At 37.3% G+C, this 24104-nt stretch overlaps 1 pseudogene across 1 annotated transcript in view; it reads left to right on the top strand.

The window, feature by feature from the left end:
* Positions 1-22534, top strand: part of LOC307055665 (NXPE family member 2-like) — a 57532-nt pseudogene extending 34998 nt beyond the window's left edge. Inside the window, exons 3-6 of the transcript in view lie at positions 13750-14483; positions 19566-19621; positions 21294-21507; positions 21887-22534. The product of the transcript in view is annotated as an NXPE family member 2-like (transcript). The remainder of the gene's footprint in view (positions 1-13749; positions 14484-19565; positions 19622-21293; positions 21508-21886) is intronic.
* Positions 22535-24104: the final 1570 nt, after the last annotated feature.

Below are 24104 nucleotides of genomic sequence, written 5' to 3'. Positions count from 1 at the left end.
TTAAAAGAGGAGAAGGGAGAAGACACACAAGGGGAAGGTGAAGTGAAGATGATGGCAGAGATTGCAGTGATGCACCTATAGGTCAAGAATAGCAAGGATTGCTAGCACCCACCAGAAGCCAGGAGAGAGGCATGGAATATACTCTCGCTCAGAGCCCCCAGAAGGAATCATCTCTGTTGACATCTTGATTTTAGAATTCTGGCCCATAACTGTGAGATAATAAATTTATGTTGTTTTAAGCCACCAAGTTTGTGACAATTTGTTACGGCTGCCCTAGGAATCTAATACAGTCAGTAAAAATATAGAAGAACTAAGGAATACAATAACTGGATCTGCTTGACATTTATATAACGTTTCACCCAACAACAGCAGAATACATGATTTTTTCAGTGCACATGAAACATTCATCAAGACAGAACATATCTAGAGTCATAAAACAAACCTTAACAGATTTCAAAATAATTGAAATTACACAAAGTGTGTTTTTTGACATAATGAAATTACACTGGAAATCAGCAACAGAACAATAATTGGTAAATCTCTCAACATATGGAAATTAAATGACACACTTCTATATAATCGATGAATCAAAGAATAAGTTTCAAGGGACACTAGAGTACATTTTGAACTAAACAAAAATGGCAATATAACATTAATATTTGTTGTACACAGCTAAAGCAGTACTTAGAGTGAAATTTATAGCATTACATTAAGTGGTTGTTCTAAAAAAGAAGAAAGGTACCAAATCAATAATCTAATTTTCCACCTTAAAGAACTATAAAAAGCAAGCAGAAAGAAGGAAATAATCAATATTGATATTACAGTAGAAATCATTAAAATTGAAAACAGAATGCAATAGAGAAAATCAATAGAACAAAAAAGTTGGTTCTTTAAAATGATTATTAGAATTGATAAAACTTTAGCCAAACTTATAAAGAAAAAAAAAAGAGAAGGCATAAATAACCAATATCAGAATTGACAAATGGAAGTCACAGACATTAAATGATGATACGGGAAAACCACAAAAAACTTTATGAATATAAATTTGAAAACTTAGATAAAATGGATGAATACCTTAAAGACCACAAACTACCAAAAGTCACCCAAGAATAAATAGATGTTCTGAATAGTCCTAAATCAATTAAATAAATAGAATTCATAGTTAAAACTCTTCTGAAAAAGATGTAGGCTCAGATAGTTACATGGGAAAATTCTATCAAATACTTAAAAAATAAATAACACCAATTTTACACAATCTCTTTTTCCAAAGGATAGAAGAGAAAGGAAAGCTCCCACATTATTTTATTAGGCCAGCATTACCCTGATGCCAAAACCAAAGACAGTACAAGGAAATAAAATAACAGACCAATATTCCTTATGAACATAGGTGCAAAAATTCTCAACGAAATACTAGCAAATCAAATATAGCAATAAATAAAAAGAACAATATACTATGACCAACTTGGTTTTATCCCAGGAATACAATTGCTGGTTCAATGTTTTAAAAAGTCAATCAGTATAATCAACCATGTCAACAGGCTACAGAGAAAGAAATACCTGATCATATCAATTTATACAGAAAAAATATTTGACAAAATTCACAGTCATTTATGATGAAACCTTTAGGAAGCCTGGAATGAAAAAGAGCTTCCTTAATTCATTAAAGGACATCCATAACAAATATACAGCTAACATCATTCTTAATGGTGAAAGACTGAATACTTTATCCTTGAGATCGTAAAGAAGGCAAGGATGTCCCTTTCCCTTTTCACCACTTCTGTTTAACATCATACTGGAAGGGCTAGCCATTGCAGTAAGAGAAGGAAAAGGAAGTAAAGCACATGTAGGTTGGAAATGAAGAGATAAAACTGTCCCTATTTGTGGATGACATGATTGTCTACATAGAAAAACCCAAAGAAACTACAAAAACATTTCTACAAGTACTATGCAAGTTTATCAAGGCCATAGGATATAAGGTCAACATAAATTCAATTGTATTTCTATATATTGTATTTTTAGCAATGAAAAATTAGAAATAAACAGTAAAAAATACCCCACACAATACCATTTACAAGAAATTAAAAAGTGAAATCCTGAGATAAGATTCTAACAAAAATGGGGCAGAATCTGTAGTCTGAAAACTATAAAATGCTGATAAAAATTATAGACATATAAATGGAGAGACATATTGTGTTCACGGATTGGAAGACTGAATATTTAATATATTAACTGTCTCCAAACTACAGATTTTACACAATTTGAAACAAAATTTTCACAGGAATTTTTGTTGATCTAGACAAGATGATTCTAAAATTTATATGGAAAAGCAAGGGAACTAGCATAGACAAAACAAGTTTTAAAAAGAAGAATAAAGTTGGAGGCCACACTAAAAAATTTCAAGACTTACTATAAAGCTACAATAGTTGACACAGTACAGAATTAATGAAGGGATGGATACAAAGATGAGTTAAACAGAATAGAAATTCCAGGAATGTAGCCATGCAAATATGGCTACTTGATTTTTGATGAATGTAGAAAGGCAATTCAATGGAAAAATGAAAATTTCACAATATGGTTAGAACGATCAGCCATCCGTATGGTAATAAATGAATATCAACCTAAACCTCACACCTTATACAAAAATTAACTCAAGTGGATCAGGGATCTAAATATAAAGTCCAAACCCACAAAAGTTTTAAGGAAAACAGAATATCTTAACAACCTATGTTTAGTCAGATTTCTTAAGTATAAAACTAAAAATGCAACCCATAAAATTAAAAAGTGATAAATGGGACTTCATCAAAATTAAAACATTTTCCTTTTTATTTTTGGTGAAATACACTGTTGAGAGAATGAAAAGACAAGCTACAGACTGGGAGAAAATATTTGCAAGTCACACAATCAACAAAGCACTTGTATCCATAATATACAGCGAACCCTTGAATAACATGGGTTTGAACAGCACAGGTCCACTTACATGAGGATATTTTCAATAGTAAACATGACAGTACTTACTACACGATCTGCAGTTGGTTGAATCTATGGATGTGGAACCAAGGATGTGGAGGAATTGCATATACCAAGGGGTGACTATAAGTTATACTCAGATTTTGGATTGCGTGGAGGGTTGGTACCCCAGCCCCCTCATTGTTCAAGGGTCAACTGTATAAGAAACTCTCAAAATTCAACAGTAAGAAAGCAAACAATTCAATTAACTATTGGGTCCCAAAACTTGAATAGGTCCTTTACCAAAGAGGATATATGGCTAGCAAATAAGCAAATTAAGACATATATAACCAATATGGTTTGCCATTAAGGAAATCCAAATTAAAGCTCTGATGAGCTGTCCCTATGTACCTAGTAGAATGGCAAAAAATACAACTAATGAAAACCCTGCAATATCAACTGTGGTAAGAATGTGGAACTCCTGGAACTCTCATTGCTGGTGAGAATGCCAAAAAATATACCCACTCTGGAAAACAGTTTGGCTGTCTCTTGTAAAGTTAAAGATACACTTACTTACCACATACCCTTGTAATTCCCACTCAGGTATTTCCTGTAGAGCAGGTCTCTCGACTGTAGAACTATTGATATTTTGGTCCAATCAGTTTTTGGTGTTGGGGGCTGTCCTGTGCATTGTCAGATAATGCACCTTGACTTCTACCCACTAGATGATAGCAGCAACTCTTCAGCCTCCCCAGCCCCCAACAAACCTCGACTCTGCTTTAGTTGTGACAATCAAAAATGTCCCTCAGAGATAACCAAAAATCATATGAAAAAATGCTCAGCATCATTAATTATCAGAGAAATGCAAATCAAAACTACAATGAGGAATTACCTCACACTGGTCAGAATGGCCATCATCAAAACGTCTACAAACAATAAATGTTGGAGAGGCTATAGAGAAAAGGGAACCCTCTTACACTGTTGGTGTGAATGTAAATTGGTAACAGCCACTATGGAGAACAGTATGGAGGTTCATTAAAAAACTAAACATAGAGCTACCATATGGTCCAGCAATCTCACTCCTAGGCATATATCCATATATATGGATATATATATGTAGATGGATATATATATATCTATATATATCTATATCTATATCTATATCTATATCTATCTATCTATCTATATATATATCTACAATAGCCAGGACAGGTAACCAACCTAAATGTCCATCAACGGATGAATGGATAAAGAAGATGTGGTACATATATACATTGGAATATTACTCAGCCATAAAAAAGAACAAAATAATGCCACTTGCAGCAGCAAGGATGGACCCAGAAATTATCATACTAAGTGAAGTAAGTCAGATGGAAAAAGACAAATATTATATGATATCACTCATATGTGGAATCTAATTTTTTAAAAAGATGATATAAATGATACAAGACAGAAAGAGACTCACAGGTTTCAAAAACAAACTTACGGTGACCAAAGGGGAAATGTGTGGGGGGGTGGGATAAATTAGGAGCTAGGGATTAACCTACACACACTACCATATATAAAATAGATAACCAACAAGGACCTACTGTATAGCACAGGGATATTCTGTAATAACCTATATGGGAAAAGAATCTGAAAAAGAATGAATATATGTATGACTGAATCACTATGCTGTATGCCTGAAACTAACACAACATTGTAAATCAACTATACTCCAATAAAATTTAAAAAGAATAAAATGAAGAAAAAAAATAACTCTCCCATCAAAACCCCCCAAACCCAAATATGTCCCTCAGGCATTGCCAAAGCTTCCCTTCAGGGCAAAATCATAGAGCAATGAGAACTCATATTCACACAAAACCTGTACACGAATGTTCATAGCAGCTCTATTCATAATTGCCCCAAACTGGATACAGCCCAAATGTTCTTTAGTAAGTCAATGGATAAACAAACTTGTACATCCATACAATGGAATATTGCTCAGCAATGCAAATGAACAAACTACTGACACAAAACAATATGGACAAATCTCAAGGGCAATATGCTGATGGAAAGAAGCTGGTCTCAAAAGGCCACATAAAGACTTCCCTGGTGGTGCAGTGGTTAAGAATCTGCCTGGGAATGCAGGGGACTTGGGTTCAATCCCTGGTCTGGGAAGATCCCACATGCTGTGGAGCAACTAAGCCCGTGAGCAACAACTACTGAGCCTGTGCTCTAGAACCCGCGAGCCACAGCTACTGAGGCCATGCACCACAACTACTGAAGCCTGCACCCCCTAAAGCCCACATGCCGCAACTACTGAGCCTGCGTGCCGCAACTACTGAAGCCCTCGTGCCTAGAACCCATGCTCCGCAACAAGAGAAGCCACTGCAATGAGAAGCCCACGCACCACAACGAAGAATAGCCGCCACTCACCGCAACTAGAGAAAACCCGCGCACAGCAACGAAGACCCAACTGCAGCCGAAAAAAAAAAAAGATCACAAGCATGATTCCATTTATGTGACATTTATGGAAAAAAGGTGAAACTATAGCTATGGAGAATAGATCAGTGGTTGCCAAAGGTAAGGGGAGGAGGGAGCATGTTATTACAAAGCGCCAGTGTTTGGGGATGGTGAAACTGGTCTCTTTTCTGATTGTGATGGTGCTTACACAAATCTAGACACATGTCGAAACTCATTGAATTGTATATTAAACAAAGTCAATTTTACTGTATTTTAGTTAAATTAAAGAAAACAAAATACAGCATATATACCTGAGGTCTGCTCACACCAGTTCCTGTCTTACCTAAATTTGGTGAATCTAGTTAGAATCAGGATGTGATTGAAAATGAGGTGATTGGAAACAAGACAAAGGTGTAGAATTTGCCCGTCTCTCAACATCATGCCTTTCCATGACTCTTGCCTCTAACACTTCCTTTGCTACCCCAATGCCTTATGCAAAATACCAAGGTATGCTTGAACTAAAAAGAGAAATTGTATCCCAATTTCCAAAGAGATGATAGTTAGGGGTAGGTAAGGTTCTCATTCTGGAGTAAAAAATTTTTAAAGAGCCAGTGATTTGTTATTTTTAAAAGGCACACCTGAAACTAAATAAGGTTATTCTATTATTATCTCTCAACACAAATGTCCCATGTGTAAAGAACCCTACTTTAAGAGTGAGGAAATGAGGCTTCATCAAATGCATAATCACAAAAGTAGTAAATGGTGATACAAGGAATCGAAACTTACTGCTTTTTTTTTTGCGCTACGCGGGCCTCTCACTGCTGCAGCCTCTCCCATCGCGGAGCACAGGCTCCAGACGCGCAGGCTCAGCGGCCATGGCTCCGAACGCGCAGGCTCAGCGGCCTATGGTTCATGGGCCCAGCCGCTCCGCGGCATGTGGACTCTTCGCGGACCGGGGCACGAACCCGCATTCCCAGTATCGGCAGGCGGACTCTCAATCACTGCGCCACCAGGGAAACCCAAAACTTACTGCTCTTTTTACGGTAATATGTAATCACTGTATCAGGGTTGAAGGAGACGTTTTTATTTTCTAGGAATATCTGATGTCTTATTAAGCTATCTATCTTTAGTCCTCAGCAACCTCACTCTCAGAATAATACTAAGCCTGGATTCCAGCGACTCAGGCATGACCTCTGGCTAGTGGAGAAGATCCCCACCTCTTTAACTTCAGAGTTTGTCTCCTCAATCATTAAGCACCCAGTGTTGGGAAATGAATCCTGAAAACAAGAATCCTAATAAAACCAAGAATAAACACACCTTAGCCCTGAGTAATCAGATGAAAACTCCGCTCTGGAAGTCCCATGTCAAGAAGAATAATTTCTTCAAAATCTTCCACAATGTCTTTATCATCTGTTAGCCTAGACTCTTCTTTAATTTGGTTGTTATTGGGATCCTTATAAGAACTTTAGGATATTTGTTTTTATAAAGAAATCAGGAAGCAGAATTGCGTAGTTATAATTAATGAAAACCACTGTCAGAAAGAAGGAAACCAGGATGGCTGATTCTGCTTATTAGTTTTTTCCTCAGAGCTTCTCCAAGCCCTTTAAATATTTAGGTTAGACTTTTTGCTCTTTCTTCTTTTCTTTTTGACATTAATTGCTTTCTTGACTCAAAGAATTGTTCTTGATGGAAGGATAATGGTCCTGGACATATGGCCACAGTTTACAGATATGTAGTAAAGATAAAGTTTTTCTTCTGAAAGGAAAAAAATCTCAGTGCCAAGAAGAGCTCTGCCTAAAAATCCTCCTCTTCTCTATCCGGTAATCTTCCTCTCATCTTTTGAGAATCAAATGTCATCAGCTCCATGAAGCAATTCTTTTTTTTAAATTAATTAATTTATTTATTTATTTATTTATGGCTGTGTTGGGTCTTCATTGCTGTGCATGGGCTTTCTCTAGTTGTGGCGAGCGGGGGCTACTCTTCATTGCGGTGCGTGGGCTTCTCATTGTGGTGGATTCTCTTGTTGTAGAGCACCGGCTCTAGGAGTGCAGGCTTCAGTAGTTGTGTCACGTCGTCTCCGTAGTTGTGGCTCACGGGCTGTAGAGTGCAGGCTCAGTAGTTGTGGCGCACGGGCTTAGTTGCTCTGCGGCATGTGGGATCTTCCCAAACCAGGGCTCGAACCCGTGTACCCTGCACTGGCAGGTGGATTCTTAACCACTGCGCCACCAGGGAAGTCCCCGTGAAGCAATTCTTTCAGGAAAAAAAAGCTTTATTGAGATATAACTTACATAACATACTATTCACCTATTTAAAGTATATAATTCAATGATTTTGGGAACATTACATTATTAATTGTAAAATTTGTGGTTAAATATGACATAAAACTTTAACATTTTCACCATTTTAAAGTGTATAATACAATGGCATTAATAACATTTATAATCACCACTATCTATTTCCAAAACGTTTTCATTGCTCCAAATAGAAACTCTGTGACCACCAAACAGTAATTCCCATTTTCCCCTCACGAAGCCATTTTTAACCGTCTGAGGCCAAGTTTGCAGCAATCTCTTTTAGATGCCCATGGAGTTCTACTTATATGTCTTTCAAATTATTTACTTTTTGTAATAATAAGTTTACACATTTGTTCCTTTCATTAGATTGGTTTTTATGGGTATATAATCATATCAGCTGCAAATAATAATTGTGTACTTCCTTTTATAATTAATCAGAAATAATTAGTTAAGGGCTTCCCCGGTGGCACAGTGGTTGAGAATCCACCTGCCGATGCAGGGGACACGGGTTCGTGCCCCGGTCTGGGAAGATCCCACATGCCGCAGGGCAGCTGGGCCTGTGAGCCATGGCCACTGAGCCTGCACATCCGGAGCCTGTGCTCCGCAACGGGAGAGGCCACAATAGTGAGAGGCCCGTGTACCACAAAAAAAAAAAAAGAAAAGAAATAGTTAGTTAAATTAAAATTATTATTAAGATCAGTAAAGAGGGCAAAGAGTATCTTTACCATAAGAACCAGAAGAATAGATTTTTCTATCCACTTGATTGAATCTAGATAGACAAAAAGAATGACAAAATCCAGTCATATAAAATATGAAAAACTGATTCTAAAGTTTTTATGGAGAGGCAAAACCCCCAGGGTAGGCAAATCAATATTAATGAACAGAGTCAGAGGACTGACACTACCTGACTTCAAGAATTACTATAAAGCTACAGTAATCAAGGCAGTATGATATTATTGGTGAAAGAATGATGAACAAGTCAAGGGAACAGAAAAGAGACTCCAGAAACAGACCCACATAAATAAAGTCAACTGATGCTTGACAATGGAGCAAAGACAGTCTTTTCAATAACTGGTACTGGAACAACTGGTCATCCATCCATACAAAATAAATAAATAAATCTAGACACAGAGCTTACACCCTTTCCAAAAATTAACTAAAAATGAATTATAGACCTAAATGTAAAATGCAAAACTATAAAACTATAAAACTTCTAGGAGATAACAAAGGAGAAAACCTAACTGACCTTGGGTATGGAGATGACTTTTTAGATATCATACCAAAGGCACAATCCATGAAGGAAATAATTCATTATCTGGACATCTTTAAAATTAAAAACTTGTGCTCTATGAAAGGCAAGAGAATGAGAAGAAAAGCTGCAGACAGAGAAAGTATTTGCAAAAGATACATCTGACAAAGAACTGTTATCCAAAATATACAAAGAACCCTTTTTTTCCCCTCTAGGATTATTTGGCACATTTTCATGTTTAAAAAAATTAGAAACCACTTGATACATATATAATACACACACACACACAGAAACTGAAGCATCTATCTGAAGAGTCTGAAATATGAGCTTTTAGATAAGGCTGTAGCTGTAGATAGTACATCAGTTCCCACACTGAAAGATTCCCTTATTTATCTCAAAATTGCCGTGGGAAATGCTAGTTGTGCAATACTAACCATCTTTTCCCAAGGGAACAGTCTACCATTGCTTAAACATGAAATTTATCTTTACTACACACATATCCTTTGCCAAACCCATCTGAAAAGCCATTTATTTGGAAGGTTTATTTGATCAATCTACTTTGTAGCCAAAACACCTTCTAGTCCTGCAGTCAAAATTTGGAGCATATTTTCAAGCAGAACTGGATTCCATACGTTAAAAGATAAATATGAACTAAAACTTAGTAAAACAACCCATAGTAACCACATCAAGATGAAAGGTTCACTGCTAAGCTACGTCAAAATTATACTTACATAAAAGGCACACAATACATATATATTAAAAATTTATGGTCAAAATAAACCAGCTAAGCTGTTTAATTTATTCCCTTCTTGTCAACCAAAGAACTTCTCTAGTGTGTAGTACAATTTAGTGGTTAAGACTACAGGTTCTGGAGCCCACCTCCCTGCTTTTGAATCACACTTCCCACCACTTACTAGCTCTGCATCCCTGGCCAAGTTATTTAACTTTCTCAGGGCCTCAGTTTCACTTTCTGTAGAAGAGGGGAAACAGTTCTACTAGTTTCATAGGGTTGTTGTGAGGATAAATTAGAAAATACAATTAAAATTGTTAGAACAGCATCGACACATAGAAAACATTTACTAACCATTATTGTTAATAATACTGTAGTTTTTCATTTTGTTTCCCAATTTCCATCTAAGTCTTCCAACTTAAAATATAAAATTGTTGTTAAGGGGAGATTGGGTGTGTCTTGCTTTTGTCTCCACATGTCTCCACAGCTAACACAATATAGGGTACAGAGCATGGATTCACTACGTATTTTATGGAAGAAGAAAGGGAGGGAAGGAAAAAAGAGAAATGAAGGAGGGAGGGAGCAACGGAGGGGAAGAAGAGGAGGGGAAGGGAGGGGAAAGGAGAAGAAAGGAGAGGAGAGAAAATAAAGGAGTAAAACCGAAAATGTATAGTCAGGAGTAGAAAGACAATAGTAATATGGCATGATTTCATGTTAGGGGGTAGAACTCTCTTAATAATTTCACAGGTAACTTGATTGTTCTTTATCTAAATCTACTTATTTAATACTTTTGATATATATGTACGATCACAACTGTTTGAATACATTACAAGTGTGCTTTCTGGTTAACTTTCCAAATATTTTAAAGCAGTTAGTTCATTTGGTTTATGCACACACATTGAAAGGTATGAGGAAAAACAAAGAATGAGGCATAAATTCATGTACACAGGCTAATTCAAAGTTAAGCTTTTAGACTTGTTTACCCTAAAACCCACTTCCGGCTTTCCGACCAACACAGAGGTGCCTGAATGCTGGTTGGAGTGGTGAGGACTGAGGCAGCTTCTGGAATTTCTGAGCAGCTCTGGTCAGTACAAGATGGCTCCAGTAGTCTTCAGTTACATGGACAGTCTGCTGTGGCAAACAGATGTCTCACTATTGGATCCTCCAACCTGGCTCAGTGACCATATTATTGGGTTTGCCTTTGAGTACTTTGCCAACAGTCAGTTTCATGACTGCTCTGACCACGTTTGCTTCATCAGCCCTGAAGTCAACCAGTTCATCAAGTGCACGGGCAACCCATTTATTTAAAAAAGAAATTTCTGGGTAGATATTGACCAAACCATTAGGTGTTTAATTTGTTAATTTAAATGTGCTATGATCTTAACAAGAAGTAACAAAATTGTTATTCTATTTAAGAGAAAAAAAATTTTTGGAAGCGATTATTTACCAGATAGTGAAATTATGATCATACATGATAGTAAAAAAGGATGACAATAATGTAATAAAGTGTAAAAATAAAGTCAAAACATGTAATCATCCTGCTAATTTAACTAAATCTAATTAGAATGAATTTGGGTAGTCTAAGTGATCTAGTTTGGCTGACTAGATTTTTCCTTAATAAAATAGTCGATTTTTCTCTTCACTTTGTACCTGATAAACTTAGTACAAATGTACTTGTTTATAATTTGAAGTGATGTATTTTCATGATTTTCCAGTACTGCTAATTCCTATAGAAGAAATATTTTCTCAGAATATTTCTCAAATATTTTCTCAAAATTTTGTGCTCTACTGATAGTATATTTTTATCCACTAAATAAACATTTTCTTGTTTAAAAAAATAGAATTGAACACTTAGATAATGAAAGTGTGGAGAACAATCTAAGATTAGAAGCAATAGAATTATGTCACAAAGGAATTTTTCAGTGGCTTAACTATAAATTTAAATACTTCTAAAAATGTCAAGATATGAATGATAAAATATTTTCTGCAAAATTGAGAGACTAAATGTTAAGATGTTTGTTATATAAAGAACTGATGTCAACCGAGAAATTAAAAAACATTGAAATCAAAATAAAAAAATAAACAAAGGAAATAGACCATATGGAAGAGAAGAGATATATTAGTAAAACCAGTGTTTGAGGGAAAATAAAGTTGAAACACACTAGTATTAAAATAAATGTAATTTAAAACAATAGTAAGTCTCCATTTTCACCTGTCACATTTGCAAATAATTTATTTTATTTTTTAACATCTTTATTGGAGTATAATTGCTTTACAATGGTTTGTTAGTTTCTGCTTTATAACAAAGTGAATCTGCTATACATATACATATATCCCCATATCTCCTCCCTCTTGCGTCTCCCTCTCACCCTCCCTATCCCACCCCTCTATGTGGTCAGCACCAAGCTGATCTCCCTCAGCTATGTGGCTGCTTCCCACTAGCTATCTATTTTACATTTCATAGTGTATATATGTCAATGATACTCTCTCACTTTGTCCCAGCTTACCCTTCCCTGTCCCCGTGTCCTCAAGTCCATTCTCTACGACTGCTTCTTTATTCCTGTCCTGCCCTTGCAAATAGTTATTAATGACAATGTTTTATAATTTAACCACCAGTATTTAAAGTGATGAATTTTGTAAGGGAGACTTAATTGAGATATCCAACTCCTTTCTCTTGGTGAGCAGACAGCTATCCAAACTCCTCAGTCAGAAAATGGATTTTGTATGACTCTTTTATTCAGGCAATGATCCAATTATTAAAATCGGATATATGTGATGTTATATAATTGTTTTGGCATAACGAAATATCTTGTTCCAGAAAAATCTTTGACTATAGTTATGCCAGGGGAAATAAGACACCTGGGCTCCAAGCCTTTCTGTATAAATATTAAACAGCAGTTGACTTAAAAAGCAAAACAAAGCAAAACACAAACAAGCCAATTAAGAAACAAACAGGGGTAGTTTCCAACTCTAGCTTCACCTATGTCATTTTAGGCCATGGCTAAATGTACTTCCATGGGGCTTGAGAGATTCCTGGGACCTGAACAGACTTAAATTGGTAGTAATATTTCCTCCAATTACCTCATTTTCCAGGTGAATTCATGGCATTCATTGTCAGCTAAACAAACTTTTGATATGACTAAATAGGTCTCTCAGTACTCTTGTTAAGGAGCATTATACATAACTCTTACACTTTGCTGCAATGATAAAAGAGACACCGGTGTGGCATGACAGCTAGTCTTACATATTGCTGGTGGCAATATAAACTCTTGAGAATATATTTGACAGTCAAGAAGAATAAAAATGTTTATATTTATACTTTGGTTGATTGATAACTTAATTCAATAATATATGATCTGGTACTTCCATCCCTAGGAATCGATCATAAGGAAGTAATCCTGTATATGAAAAGTTGGAAAGTATCCAAATGTGATGTAAAATGGAAATGAATAGCTATAATCCAATTGTCCAATATCATTGGCCACACAACCCATTTTACATCCTCTTGATGGAGTATCATATAACCATTAAAAATGATTGTGAAAATTATGTAACAATATTAAAACATTTATAATCCATGGTATTATCTGCAAAAAAGTATTAGAACTATATTTTTAGTATGATTACAGCTAGATAAAATATATTTATAGAAGGAAAAAGAAAGGACATAATAATTAAAAAATACTATAAAGATAGCAAGGCTTAGGTAGGATCATATTTTTAAAAATATGCTGTTTTCCATATTGCCTATAATATGGCTATATGATTTTCATAAAGAAAAATAGGCCAAATAAGGAGATGGTGAAGGGAAACACAAAACTCCAATCATTAAATAGTATATAATTATTCTATATATTTAATTTTTAAGCCAATGGCTTCTAGAAGAAATCATCAGCTGGCAGCACAGGAAGTCACATTTCATGGAAATTAATCCTGTGATTCCAAAACTGAAAACTAGTTAGAATCCATTTTTGATATGTGATTGCATCTACTGAAATGTATGTAAACTAAACCATAATAATTTATGTTGAAAAACAAGCCATATTATTTGCTGATAATATATCCCTTTTCTCATAGTACTTCAGTTCTTGTTCAGTTTGAGAAACCCTATCTCTCTGAATCATGGGAACACCTTCAGAAAGTCCTTCTACCCAGAAGCACCACCCGATCCAGAATTTTCACCAACAGAGACTGAGCTGAGAATAAAGGGGATCATGGAGAAACTAGACCAGCTGATCCCACCCAGACCCTTCACCCACGTGAGCTCCACCACCAGCACCACACACAGCAAAGCCACCCTCCTCAGCCCTCAAGACACATACTGCAGGGGGGATCAGCTAGACGTCCTGCTGGAGGTGAGGGACCACTTGGGATGCAGGAAGGAATATGGCGGGGATCTCCTGAGGGCCAGGATGTCCTCCCCAGCCCTGAAGGCACGCGCTTCGGGAAAGGTGACAGACTTCAACAATGGCACCTACCTTGTCAGCTTCATCCTGTTCTGGGAGGGCTGGGTGTCTCTGTCTCTCCTGCTCATCCTCCCCAGTGAAGGGGTGTCGGCTCTCTGGAGGTCAAGGAACCAAGGCTATGACAGGGTGATCTTCACAGGCCAGTTTGCCAGTGGCACCTCCCGGGTCCTCCCTAAATGTGGCCTGACCCTACACTCGCGTGCTGAACTGTGCAAGTACCTGCACTATCGCGACCAGGAAGACTTCTACTGCGTGAAGCCTCCACGTATTCCCTGTGGGGCGCTGACCCACATGACCACCAGGAATGCAAACATTTCCTATCTTAGAGAGAAAGAATGGATCCTTTTCCGCAGGTAAATGGGCCTTCAAACACAATCATCGATACAAAGAGGGAGACTTAGGTTCAGACCAACACTGCCTAATATCTTTTCTTAATCAAGCTCCCTTATGTTGACTAGGTTATAATCAGAGATTCAGTGCAGATGGTAATATATTCACAGGGTCCCATACAGATTACCTCTACAACTGTGGTTTTATTCATCCTGAACTATTTGCTAAAAGGACTACAACCAATGAAGCAATTCATGTAGGTCTATAGTTCTCCAGAGTTTGTAATACTTCCAGATTCAGGAATATTCTGGAGACAAGTATTTTCTATAATGTATTCCATGGAATACCAATCCTATAGAGTGTTAATGGATGCTATGCAAAAACAAAAAAAAGAACAACAACAAAAAAACCCCCAAACAAACAAAAACCCAAGGGGAAGGAATGCTATCATTATTTAGTCTACCTCACCCTTTACAACAAATGAATCACCAAATCCTGTGAATTGTGCCTCTCAAGTATCTCCTGAACCAAGCCATTTCACTCTATTGCTGTTGCCTCTATCCTTGTATAAACTATCATCCTACCTCAATTAGATTATTACAACAATCTCCAGAGATGTTTCCTTGCTCACAGCCTTGTTTCCTTCCTATCCACTCCACACCCAGACCAAAGTTTTACTTTTCCTTGCTCAAAACACTTAATATGATCCCATTGCTCTAAGGATGAAATCCAAACTCTTTAATATGTTTACAAGGACTTACCTAGCTCTGAAGCCCCTTATCTTCTGCTGCCTTGCTCTCTGTCCGTCAAATTGAACTCCTTTAATTTCACAAATGGACTGTGGTGTCTCTCAGCTCTGGCATTTCACAAGCCTTCATCTAAACATCATTTCCTCTGTGTTTGGTTAAAATGCTAGTCCCATACTCTTCCATTGCATTCTATTCTTCCCCAATCATAATACTCATTACACTATTAAATTTCAGATATATATTTTATACCCTCTGTTAAATTGTAAGCTCTGTGAGGCAATAACTGTAACTACTTTTTTCACCATTCATTCATTCAATTTATAAATAGCACATTCTATATTCCAGACACAGCTCTAGGTGTTGAGAATTTAACATTGTAGTTGGGTAGAAAGACAACAAACCAATAAACAAATAGATTTGTAACATAAAATCATCAGAATAAGAGATCTGAATGTGATGGTGAATGCTATTTTAAAAGCGTGGTCAGGTAAGACCTGTCTTGAGAACCAATCTGAGGATGGGTCACTTGAACAGTAACCTGAATGAAGTGAAGAAGTGAGCCTTGTGAACTATGGGGGGAACACTATTTCAGGAAGAGGAATAGAACCTGAAGCAATGGCATGCTGGAATGTTCCAGGAACCATGAGGGGGACCAGGGAGGCTGGAATGCAATGAGAGAGGGAGAAAGGAGGTCAGGCGAGTAGGCAGAGCCTTAGAATATCCATTAACTTTAGTCTCTATTCCTTCAAGTGGGATGGAACACAAAACATTTCCCAAAATTACTTGACTGTGGACCACGTATTTATTTATGTATTTATTGGCCGCACCACGCGGCATGAGGGATCTTAGTTCCCCAACCAGGGATCAAACCTGTGCTCCCTGCATTGGGAGCACAGAGTCCTAACCACTGGACTGCCATGGAAGTCCTGGACCACCTATTTAATGGATCATTTTCAGGGATTGTGGTTCCATAATTTGGTAAATGCTGCTGTAGAAAGGCCTTGGTTTTCGAGAAGAGCAAGTTGGATATCACAATATTCTGGAAATTCAAGTTCAAATCCAATTCAAACATTATGATGACACAAGGGGAGGGGGCAGGATACAACAGAACTCACCTGGCTACAGGATTTCCTTTCCACTCCTAGGTCACCTTTACTTCTTTTTGTTTTCCTGGTCAAGGTGTGAAAAAATCCATTTATCCTATGGCTCAGCCAAAAGAGGCTAGACTTTTTCAAATAAATATTTTACTGAAAACTAAAGGAGACATAATCATGGAGACATAAAGGCCTAAATAATTGCAAAGATAGAGACCTTCATGTCTTGAAGGTCTCAGAACCATATCTTAACTCTATGGGCAGAGACTACCTTTGCTGATTCCATATTCCTTGTTGGCCACATCTGCTCCCTCTTGAGATGGTCCTCCTTGCAGCTTGGGTTGGAGGAGCTCTCCTTGTACACTCACCTGGCTGCTCTCAGCAAATGCTAAGTCCCTGGTCTGGCAGATCTTCAGATCTGTATTTTGGGTCTAATCATGCTTCTCAAGTGAGCTATGCTCATGACAATAATCTGCCTGACTCCATTTTACTTCCCAAAAGGCACATTTACTTCCTGGATCTGCTGCTCTATTCAAACCATCTATTCTACCCCGCCTCCGTTCCCCCTGCCCACCCTCGCACCATCCAATACATGGAAGTAGATATCTCAATCTTCTCAAAGGTGATTTAGTGCCCACACAAGGAACAGTTGGCTTCATTGGTGATTCTGGATCCAAGAACTCTCACGGATCATTCTATCACTAAGCTCTAGGGCCCCTTCTTAGGCCCACACCAGGTTCTGTGCCATCTTTCTTTCCCACAAGTCCAGGGACTAAGCCTGTTTCTCTTTCATTTGTCACAAAGTAAATACATTTTCCTACCAGGGTTCTCTCTCCCAACCCTAGCTGCAGAATCAGATCTACCTCCTCAGATACTCACTTCTTCAAAATTAAAAAAGTATTTTTTCTTCTTATTTTAAGAGTTTTATTGAAAATCATGATGGGAAAATAAACAAGGGGTATCACATGAGAACACATCACACAGGCAACAAGTTGTTGACAATTCTTTCTATTTCTGTTATGTTTCTAATACTATGGACCCCCTTCTGAAATGTGATACACAAGTACACTCAATACTAAGACAAGACACATTGAAATGAATGCCTTTATACCATAAGTACATATTTTTAATCCTAATTTTAAGGTCCCATCAAAGTTTGGCTTTGGTAACCAAATTTACGAGGTAGCCGGCTATTGGTCTCTTTTGTCAGCTTCAACCTTACCTGGAATGGATGTAGAAGAATCAATGTTTCAAGTTTTAAAGTTCAAGTTTCCCACTGAGACAAATTTTAATTTGTGCCAAAGAGAGGTCTGATAGGCGCCTCAGTAAGATACTCTGGAGCGACTATGCTTGGACAGTGTAGGTAGCGTCTAGTAAGTGGCATAGTCAGAACTGGAATCCTGCTATCCCCTATTCTAAAGTCAGTAGGCTAAAGCACAGTCTCCCACTCCATCACTCTATGCAGCCATCACTGTTCAGATACCCTAGCCTCTCTGCTCTCCAGCCCTCAGATGCCCTTGATAAAGAAAATATTTTTCACTCGACCTAAAAAAATCCTTTCCTGGGATTCCAGCAATCCCTCTCAATTTTTGAAAATGTGTCCTTTGTCCCTCCTGGAGATCTCTGTGGCTCTGGGCCTGGAAGTCCTTCCTTCCCCCAGATGTATTTCATTCTGATGAAATGAATTTGATTGATCAGTAAAGTGACCATCTTAATTGGTAAGACCTATACCTTGAGGTGAAACTCACTGTGTCAGGGCCTTGAAATATTATAGTGAATAAGATTTGACTTACTTACTCACTATAATATTTCAAGACCCTGGCACAGTGAGCTCTCAAGGAGATAACAGAGAACAGAAAATAGACTCCTGGGGGGATTTGTGAAGGAGGAGAGTGCAGGGAGGAGAGGCTGGAGAAGTAGATACTCGTAGGAAGTGTTATGCCATTTGAGGAACTTGGTCCTTATCCTGCAGGTTGATGATGGAAAGTCATGGAAAGATTTGGTGTAGGGGAATAAAACAGGCAGCACAGAGGATGTATTTAGGTGGATAACTCAAAGGGGCAGAAAGACAATATTATAACAATCTAGGACATAGTTCTCAAAGTAATGTCCTTGTATCAGTAGCCTCAGCATCACTTGAGAGTTTGTTGGAAACCCAAATTTGTGGACCCCCGCCCCAGAACTAATTTTTTCTAGCTTTATTGAGGTATGATTGACAAATAAAAATTGTATATATTGAAGGTGTACAAGATGCTGTTTTGATACATGTATACGTTGTAGAACAATTACTAAAATCAAGCTGATTAACATATCCATCACCTCACATAATTTGCATTCTTGTGTGTGTGGTGAGAACCCTTAATATCTACTTTCTTAGCAGATTTCAAACATACAATACATTATTATTAACTATACTCACCATGGTGTACATTAGATCCCCAGAACTTAGTCATCTTCTAACTGAAAGTTTGTACCCTTTAACCAACATCTCCCCACTTCCCCAACCCTCAACTCTTGGCAACCACCATTCTACTCTCTGAGTTCAGATTTTTTAGATTCCACATAAAAGTGAGATCATGCAGTATTTGTCTTTCTATATCTGGCTTATTTCACTTAGCAAAATGTCCTCCGAGGTCATCCATATTGTTGCAAATGGCAGGACTTTCTTCCTTAAGGCTATTGTACATATAAACCATATTTTTCTGTACCCATTTATCCATTGATAAACACTTAGGTTGTTCCCATATCATGGTTATTGTGAATAATGCTGCTATGACCATGGAAGTACAGATATCTCTTCAAGTGCCCAGAACTATCGAATCAGAAGCTCTGAAGATGAAACCCATCAATCTGAGTTGTAACAAGCACTCTAGATGATTTTGATGCACGCTTGAGTTAGAGAAGTACCTGCCAAGGAAAATGTCCATGAAGGACTGGATTACTATGAGTGGTAGATGTGGAAAGGGTGGCTTGTGGTAGAAAATCATTTGGAAGGTAAAATCAAAGAGATATATATTTGATTAATTGCACAAAGAAGGTGAGTGTCTCTCTGGATCTCTGCATTCTTGTCATCAGTAGGAGAACAGTTTTATAGAATCCTGGCCCATCTATTTCCTGCAAAATATCTAAAATATATCAAAATAAAGAAAAAAGTATTTGCAGAGAGTTGAGAGTGGTTTGATCCCTCTAAGTCCCCCATGATTCATTCTTACTTTAATGTCTGGACAGCTATCAGGCTATTTTACTTTCCCATTTCTTGAAGGTCCAACATGGGGCTTGAAATAATGAAGGACTTTACCTCCATCGAGGTCTTGCCATGTAACAAGTCTATTGCGTTCACAATTTATCCATTTAAAGGACATTCTTACTTTAAGAGATATTTCTTGAACATTAACCATTTCAATCTTTCATTTCCTGGGATAAATAGTATTAATCATCTTGGGTTTTGCAGAAGGGTTTTTATTCTTGGAAATATTTTCATATCAATTTAAACCAATTTTCATCTTGAATCAGATATAAAAGGCTAGGTAACCCTTCATTTCAGCTGCCTTCTCTCAAAATGTACAGGTTATTTGTACTTGTATTTCAATTTGGGATTTGTTCCTGAAAAGCCAATAATTGGATACTGGTGAAAATGTCTCAAATGAACTACAGAGCTAGAAAATCTCCTTTCACCTAAACCATCTCAGTTAAAGTTCTATGAACTAGCAATTCCTGTGAATATTTTAAATTTTATCACATAAACTTCAGTGGTCAATACAAAGCCATCTCACTTATCAAAGTGATGTTTCTGCTATCCTGAAAGTAAAGTCAACTTCAGAAATCAAATTACCTCTGTTTTAACAGTCAATGGGGTATGCATTTATCCATTGCCCTTTTCTCATATATTTAGCACATGTTTATTGAGGACCTACTATAGGCAAAGAAGTTTGCTAAATCCTGTGGAGATATAAATGGATCAGGAACCCAGACCTAAAGTTCACAGTCTTTGAGAAAGACAGATCCCTTCTCTGCCATGGCAACCATTGTCCATACCCAACCTTTACACCAAAGAAAGTTCTTTGACCCTTGAAGCCACTTGAGTCCTCTTAACACCCCTGTGGTTTCTCTCTTGCCTGGACAGTAATTTCTAGTAAAGTCAGGCAGTTTCTTATAAGACAGTGCCAGACTTATTTTAGGAGCCATTTATAAACCTGACATACTTCAATATGGATAAACTTAAGTCCCTAAACATATACCCCAAATCTGAACAATGTAGGTAGATGACAAAAAGATGTGTTTTTAAAGTGGCAAAATTAAAAATAGCCTGAGTCACACATGGATGGAAAGCTTGATACGAGTCAGTGAATTCAACTTAGGCCACCTCAAAGTGGAATATTCAGAATAAGTAGATAATGTTCCTCTCTTTTTCTGCACTAATCAGACCACACAGAATATTAAGTTCAGTTCTGGGCACAAGAAACATTGAAGGAGTTTTCCTATTAACTAGAAAACATGGTTCTGATACATACAAAATAAACAATGTGTAATAGTCATTTTGTAAAGGTGTTCAAGTTTTCTCCATGGATAAGGAGTATGAGGAGGAGAAGATGTCCAGTCACCCCTGGCCAGTGTCATGGGTATGATATTCAGCTGGGCTACCGAGTCCTGCTCTTTTGCCACCACACATTTCCCCCCGATTTTGGCTAGCTGTCTCACAACTGAGTGACATTAGGGACAAGATGAAGCCCTGGGAAACATTGCAAATGCACAAAGAAAAAAATTTAACCCCAGTCTAGGAAATACCATTCATTATTGGGATTATTCAAAAGTGAGAACTTTTAACTAATCCCTTAACATGAACTTATTAAATAAATATTTGGGAAGAGAGGATGGCAGAGACAGAGAAGGGTGGACGGAAAAGGGGGAAAAGAGGAAGAAAATGAGGAAAGTGTTTCTGAAATAACTTGTGATAATAAAAGTTGCTGACTGTGGGAATTTTTATTGCCAGAGAGTGAGAACATAGAAACAAAATGTCAGCTTGGCATGAAGACTCCTTTTCCCAGCGGTTATACTGTGAAAAGAAGGTGGATTGCAGCATTTTGCAAACAGATCGTTAAATGAAACAAAAAATATAAATGACTGCTTGAAGAGAAAACTTATTTACCTCATGGGAGATTCAACACTGCATCAGTGGATTCACTACTTACAAAAAGTGGTAAAAAGTATGAATTTTATTTTTATTTTGAAACTATAGTTGCCTTCAGAGGTTATTTTTATAGTAGAATTCTTTGCTTCCCTTTTCTGACGTTTATTATTTTTTAAAATTTGCCAAATATTTGGATTTGGGCTTTTAATAAAAAGTTAAATTTTATTTTCTTCATTCACAAATATTAACATTTTCTTCCTCTTTCTCTATGCTGATAATAAGTTCAAAATTCTGTTAAGCTTTTAAAGCATCTGTTAAAGTTCCCTTCCTCCCACAGGCAGCAATGCTCTTAGAGTTAGAAGTGATCTTAGCTAGAATTTTACAAATATGTGCATTTAAAAATTATATCATTATTTTCCTTTTGTTAAAAGATTTATTGATTTTTTTCCCATCAGCCTTAAAATGTTTTGATCATCATGGAGCTGGGATCTTTAAAACACATGTGCTTCTGGATGCTGAAAGACATATTTTGATTCAGTGGAAAAAGCATGGTCATCCATTTATTACCAAAAATCTGTTCTCAGTGAAGGATGAAAATTATATCCCATGGGAAATTGACCGGGTAGCAGGAGACAATGACACAGCCATTGTCATCACTCTGGTCAGCACTTCAGACCCCTCCCCATCAAAATCTTTATCCGTAGGGCCATCAATGTTCAAAAGGCCATTGAACATCTATTTTTGCGAAGCCCAGAGATCAAGATGATCCTGAAAACTGAAAACACCAGGGGGATGTCTCAAAATGCAGAGATGTTTAGTGACTTTCATGGTTACGTTCAGAATCTTATCATGAGGGATATTTTTGTGGATCTCATGCCTGGGACGTGACTATGGCATATAACATTGATAATGCTCATCTACCTGATTATGTGATTGGAAATCAGATTAACATGTTCTTAAACTACATTTGCTAGAGGAAAAATTTTAAAAAAAAGCCAGTACCAGCCATTCTCTATAGATGACCTCACTTATACTGCAAGGATAGTTTAATGAAATCCAAGGTAGGAGGAAACAAACTAAAAATAATTACTGTTAAAATATATGTAACGCGGGCTTCCCTGGTGGCGCAGTGGTTGAGAGTCCGCCTGCCGATGCAGGGGATACGGGTTCGTGCCCCGGTCTGGGAAGATCCCACATGCCGCGGAGCGGCTGGGCCCGTGAGCCATGGCCGCTGGGCCTGCGCGTCCGGAGCCTGTGCTCTGCAGCGGGAGTGGCCACAACAGTGAGAGGCCCGCGTACTGCAAAAAAAAAAAAAAAAAAAAAAATATATATATATATGTAACTTAAAAATTACCATTTAAACCATTTTAAGTGTACAATTCAGTGGCATTAATGACATTCACAATATTGTGCAACCACCATCTTGATCTATCCCCAGAATTTTTCATCATCCCAAACAGAAACTTCGTATCCATTAAACAATAATTCCCCTCCCCCCAGGCAACCACCATTCTACTTTCTGTCTTTATGAATTAAACCATTCTAGGTAGCTCATATAAGTGGAATTGTATAGTATTTGTCCTTCGTACTGGCTTATTCCACTTAGTATAATGTCTTTAAGGTTCATCCATGTTGTAGCATATGTCAGAATTCCCTTCCTTTTTTAAAGCTGAATAATATTCCATTGCATTATGTATATATCACATTTTGTTTATCCATTCATCTGTTGATGGACACTTGGGTTGTTTCAATCTTTTGGATATTGTGAATAATGCTGCTATGAAGAGGAAACCAAATTTGAAAGATTGTTTCCAGTGCTGAGTATGATGACAGAACAGCAAAACATCATCATTCATAGTTTGATTTTTAGAAATGTAAGGCCTGGAAAGGAGCAGTCTAAATGATTCAAGTTTAGAGAAAATGTGAAATGTAGGAGAAAACTTAGTGAAATCTTAATAGTAGTCTTTGTGCTTAAGATAATTATTTGAAATTTGGTAAACAGTTGTTCTCTAGATTTCAGTAAGAATCAGGGATCACAGTCCAAACCCACAAACTCATTGAGACAAACCAACTAGTATTATGTCAATGTACAGACCCTACAACCCTGGTTCTTGCTGACCTTAAAAGTATGGGATGAGATCCCCTCCAGAGGACCTCAAATGACTTTATAAACTTTGTCTCTAAACTGTCCTCTCAGAATAAAAGTATCCTCCATTTCTATTAATATACTTGAGGTCACAAGAGTGGAAATATTGTTACTCCAGGGTGATTTCTTTGTTTGGACTGTGTTTCTTAGGGAGAGGAAGTGAAATTATAGTACTGTAACATCAGTATAAAGGTCAATCCATACAGCTTAGGACCAGGCTCCTCTAAATAAGGGAACACACATTAGAAATCTTTTCTTTTGGTTCTAACTCTTCGCATAGGAAACTTTCAAAATAAACCTAATCGTTCTTCCAATCATTGCACTCTTAGATGCTTATGTGACTTATCATTGTCCCACCAAAGTTACCTTAGGTTCGTTTCACCTAGTTCTGAGTTGATAGAGTTTCCAGTTTTGTTACCATTACTCTTCTCTGATTGCACTGAAGTGTGTCTGTGTCATTCCACAGCATGTCTTCTACCCCATCTCTCTCCTCAACAAATTGAATTCTCTAATTTGAATGTGATCAA

The sequence above is a fragment of the Hyperoodon ampullatus genome (genome assembly GCF_949752795.1).
Source record: "Hyperoodon ampullatus genome assembly, chromosome: 7".
In the NCBI taxonomy this organism is placed as follows: Eukaryota; Metazoa; Chordata; class Mammalia; order Artiodactyla; family Ziphiidae; genus Hyperoodon; species Hyperoodon ampullatus.
This window is presented reverse-complemented; position numbering and strand designations above follow the sequence as displayed.